The sequence below is a fragment of the Tupaia chinensis genome, unplaced genomic scaffold, assembly GCF_000334495.1.
Source record: "Tupaia chinensis unplaced genomic scaffold, TupChi_1.0 Scaffold000532_1, whole genome shotgun sequence".
NCBI lineage: Eukaryota > Metazoa > Chordata > Mammalia > Scandentia > Tupaiidae > Tupaia > Tupaia belangeri.
Window position 1 is genome coordinate 8442278 of NW_006160045.1, and position 5496 is coordinate 8447773.

The following is a 5496-nucleotide window of genomic DNA, read 5'->3' on the forward strand; positions in this document are numbered from 1 at the left end:
TGAACTCCCACATGGCTGACTGCGGTTTGAGTACTGGATCTGGTGGCTTGCTTTCTCACTTCCCCACTCTCTCTCTCTGTGTTCCTCTCTGATCAAATTGAAATAAAATAAAAAATAAAATAAATGAATAAAGATAAAATAAAATAATTATTTAAAAATATAATAATGATACATTACATTTAATAAATAATTATTTTTTTAAAAAAGATGAGGAGCAGAATCAGCAGCTGAAGAAAGTAATCCTTAAGGCTTAAGGACCTATGGCTTCCCCAGATACATCCCCCTTTATCAGGTGATCTCTTGAAAATTAATTAGTTTACCGTTTGGATAAGCATTGTATGTTCAGCACCGCGCCACGCTATCATTTAGTAGGTGCTTAAAGGGTGTTATTGAGCCAGAAGACAAGGACAGGGCAGGGCAATGCAGGTGTGAGGGCCAGGCCAAGGCTTCCTGCTTGTTCGGAGACTCCACTAGCCAGCAGGGAAGTGCTGGAAGGAGGCCAGACTTAAATAATAAAAACAGCAGCTGCCGTTTGCTCTGGAGTGCTGAGCACAGGTCACACCCAGGCTGGGCCCTTTATACAACCTGCCCCAGTCCTTGCAGACAGCCCAGCCGAGGAGATGTCTTGCAGAGGAGGTACTGAGGCCTCTGGTTTGCCCAGGGCCATGGCCAGCAGCAGTAGCCAGTGCCTGCACTTGCAGGATGTTGCCATGGGGAAGTTCCAAGTGGGGGGTAGGAGAGACCCCAGAAGGGTTGGTGGGGACATAGGCATGGCCTCAAAAGAGGCTGGAGGCCCAGATGGGGTTTGCAGCCTGACGCCATCGTGCTAGGATGGGAGCTGAGCTGGTGTGAGAAGAGCAGAGTGGTGGATTCCCAGGTGACAGCTTAAACTGTCACCTGGGGGCCCGAAGGGCGCATGTGTTCACTGGAGGGACACACAGAGAGAAAAGTGTGAAATCACTCCCCCAGGGAGGACGGCCACGCTGCAATCCCTTCTCCACTCTCCTCTAGAGGTTTTGGGCATACGCACACATGCACCTGGCATGAGTTTCAAGCCATGGATCCAGGACTCGAGCTGCTGTTGGCCATGTGAGAGTCTAGCTGCCCTAACTACCACACCACCTGCTGGCCCGCATATCTTAGAATCTTCTTATGGGAAACACCAATAAAATAAAAATGGAAAGTAGAAATAAAACAAAGACAAATCTTAAATGATTCCCAATTACTGGAGCAGCCATGGGCTAGAACCAAAATCCTGGAGAGACGGGAACACGGTGCAGGTGAAATCCTCCCCTGGTGCAGAGGGTCCTGGGCCGCCCAGGGCTGTGCACCCCTCAGGCTCATATCCACACAGGCCAGCCAGCCCTCCTGTGTCGACGCTGACCACAAACGGCTCCCACCTCCCACCTCCCCCGGGGCACCAGTACCCTAGTGTGCCCTAAGATGGGGCCTGCCCACCTAAAAGACCAGTGTGGCCAGCCTCCACTGTGCTCCCCACAGCCTCATCTGCTCTGGGGGACCCTGGGGAGGAAGCTGAAGCCTGCTACGGGAGAATGAGCGCTGGAGACCAGCCTCCATTCCCACTTTACATGTTATTTCATTTTTAATTACAGAGCCAAGGTAGCAGAGTCTCCCAGGCTGAGCCAGAAATAGCCAGCTTTTTAATTTGATTTTTTGTTCTCTCAAAGGAAAGTCTTACGGACCCATGGCATGGACCTTGTGGGGCCCCAGGGGCTTGATGAGGCCCAGGGCTTGAGAATGTGGGTGGATCCCATGACCTGGACACTGTGGGGTGACTTTGGCAGGCCTTGGTTTCCACACCTGCAGAACAAGGAGGTTGGATGAGAGCCGCCTCTGGGGAACCTCCTCCCTCTGCACATCTAAATCCTGAACAGCTCCTCGCTCCCCACATGTGCGGGTTGCAGGTCCTCTGACCTCTCCCATTTCAGGGAAGCTGCCACCCCTCAGAGGGCACATGGGCTTGACAGACAATCAGAGAGCGAGTGCTCCTCAGTAGGGCATGGGGACCCCTCAGTTCCTGCTCCTCCATTTCTCCAGCCTTTCGGGATTTGGGGCACACACACACGTGCCCGTGTGTTTTCATTTTATTTTAATTTTGCTCTAGGGCATGTGTGCTTGCTGGAGAGAGACAGAGACAGAGAGAAAATGAGAAATAATTCCCTAGGAGGGATGACCACAATCCCTTCTCCATTACCCTCTCAGGATTTGGGACATGTATGCACACATGCCCAGCACGTGTTCCAAGCTGCCGGGTCTGAGACTTGAACTGCCTGATTGACCAGGTGGAATCCAGCTGCTTTAACCACCACACCACAGGCTAGTCCCTCTTAAAGGAAAGAAATAATGAAAATAAGATATTGACAAATACTGACTCTTTTATTGATCAAGATCCTGGGCCCACGTGCACCACCCAATATGTCTTGCGAGTCGCCGGGGCGAGTCGTCGGGGCTAGGATTCGAACCTTAACTGGCTACTGGGATCCTGCTTCTTCTCCATGGATGCACTATGGGGCTGGTCCTGCACTATATTTGGTGATTAAAGTTTGTCAACAATGACTAATTTTTATTTATTTTTTGAGAGACATTGTTGCTATAGGGTGTGTGCACTCGCTGGAGAGACAAAGAGAGGCAGAGAGACAGAAAGCGAGAAATCACACACACACACACCCCAGGGGGGATGGCCAAGCCACAATCCCTTCTCCTCCATTCTCCTTTTGGGATCTTGGACAGTAACGCATATGCTCCTAGCTTGAGTTTTAAGCCATTGGGTCTGGGACTCGAACCACAATTCACTATGTGAGAGTCCAGCAACATAACCGTTACGCCATCTGCTGATCCCAACAATGACTATTGATGAGGGGGTGAAGAATGAAGCAGTAGGAAGCACTTACTGTGACCCAGCAAGTGATGGGTGGTCACAAATGTGCAAGGTGTATTTTAGAGGCAAAACCAGAACTAGCTGGGAGGCTGACTCTGCGCATGTGGGAAGGGAAGAATCAAGAACGATCCCTGGTGGGACCAGCAGTTAGCAGAATGGCTATGTCACTGGACTCCCATGTAGTTGACGGCAGTTTGAGTCCCGGACCCAGTGGCTTAAAACTCATGTCGGGCGCGTGTGCGTGCGTGCCCAAGATCCCAAGAGGAGAATGGAGAAGAGATTGCGGCGTGACCATCCCCCCTGGGGGTTGATTTCTCGCTTTCTATCTCTCTGTCTCTCTCTGTCTGTCTGGAGAGCGCATGCGCCTAATAGCAAAAACCTCTCCAAAAAAAGATAAAAAGGAAAAAGAAGGACCCCTGGCTCTGAGGCCTAGCTGCAGGTCCTGCTATGGAAACGGATGGCGTAGAGGGGCTCTTGGACATATGGTCCTGGTGCCCAGGGGAGAGCCCAGCCTGGAAGCACCGGTGGCTGGGTGGCACCTAGGACAGAGCCATCACCTGGCGCAGAGGGCAGAAGCAGGCCCAGGCTCTGTCCACGGCCTCGGCTGTTTGCAGCGGGCAGTTCAGACCCGCAGCACTCCTGGAAGGGGTCAGAGAGAAGGCGGGACACTGTAGTACAGGGGATTGTTTGGGTGTGGGGAGCAGTAGAGGCAGACAGAGGGCCAATCCCCCAGACCCATTATCCCTACACAAACACAGGCCTTTTCCTGAATGTGGATTCTGGATGGGTTCAAAAGTTTTCCTGGAGAAATCCAGTAATTGGGCAATCAGCCAGAAGAAAGCAAGTGTGGATTGGGAATCTTTTACAATGACCCAATTCGTCCTCAGGGGGGAGGGTACTCCCCGCCCTTTGTCATGCAGAGGAAGGAGCCTGGTTCCCTAGACCTGTGGCTGGGGTGGGGTCGGGACATCTGGCTGGTCTGCAGCGTTAGATTGAGCCTGAAAGGCCAGAAGTGGTAAAGTCACACTGAAGCCAGATCTGCTGTCCTGGAAGAAGCAAAGTGGGGGCAGGGGCCAGGAGAATGGGAGATGAGAGGAAGCCCACCTCTCTGAGTTGAGAGCCAACCCTGGGCCTGGACTTGAGGGCTCTGTGGCAGATGGTGACAGGGGCTACCACTGGTAGGCTGTGGGAGGGGGGCCCTGTGCTCACCTTCCTGCCCTTGATGGGCCAGGATGTGACCCCAGCCAGAGACTGATTGCCCGGTAAGGGCCATGGGAAAACACGGGGGTCAGAGGTTGTCCTAGGGCCTCCATGGGTGGAGACAAGCTGGGCCCAGTCCTGGGCTCAGGACCAAAGGGGGCTCTGAGACCAGCAGGGGCAGAGTCTAGGAACAGGGTCACTTCTAGGTTAGAGCAAGCCTCTGGGAGCCTCCAGGGTGGCTGCTGTTCCCTTCCTCGGCAGGAACAGGCACTACTGTAAGTGCCCCGGAAATGTGCCGAGGCCAGCCCCACTCCTGGGAACGATACACCCCAAGACCCCCAAAGTCCCTGGGCTGCCCTGACCCCACACCTTCAACCTTCCTGCTCCCAGGCCTGGGAGGTCTTCAGATATGTCCCTGGTTTGCCTCTGTTCTCCCAGAGCAGCCCCAGCCGTCCCTGGGGCTCCCTGGGCCCTGAGTGGGGAGGAGGCAGGAATAGAGACCCGCTTTTCAGTTCCCCTTCCTGGCAAGGGGAAGTCCTGAGCCGTGGGCTCTGTGCACCCCTGGCACCTGTGAGGCAAGGAGAGGCAAACTCGAAAAGAGGCCAGGAACGGAGTCTTTGCAGCCAGACCACGCAGCCCGGGTGGAAGGAGCACTCTGTACCTTAGCCTGGTTGTACTTCACCCTCACGGTGGCTCATGCCATCCCATCTCACAGGAAAGAAAACCAGGCACAGGCAGGTCGCGAACTTGTCTTGCCTCAACCACCATGCCCCTGCCTGCACCTCCCCCCCACAGCGATAAATTCTATCTAGCCACAGAGGCAGACACTCCAGCCCCCTGACTGCTTTCATTTGTTTGCTTTCTCCTGCCTCAAAAGTGTGTGCTTTTTTTAAAAAAAAAAATTATTTTTAAAATTTGCTATGGGGTATGTGTGTGTGCTTGTGGAGAGAGACAAAGAAAGGGAGAAAGCACCCTCCCAGGGGGAATGGCCACGCTGAAATCCCTTCTTTTTGATTTTTGGGATTTGGGACACGTATGCACAGGTACCCGGCATGGTTTTCAAGTACCAGGTCCGGCCCGGAACCACGCAGTCAGCCATGTGGAATCCAGAGCCTTAACCACCACACAGCTGATGCCCCCCTGGGAAGTGTTTTTTTTTTTTTTTTTTTTGGAGAGATTTTCACTGTAGGGCGCGTGCGCGCGCCAGACAGACAGAGAGAGACATAGAGACAGACAGCGAGAAATCACCCCCAAGGGGGGATGGCCACGCCGCAATCCCTTCTCCTCCATTCTTCTCTCTCGGGATCTGGGCACGCACGCACACGCGCCCGGCGTGAGTTTTAAGCCACTGGGTCCAGGACACGAACTGCGGTCGACTACGTGGGAGTCCAGCGATA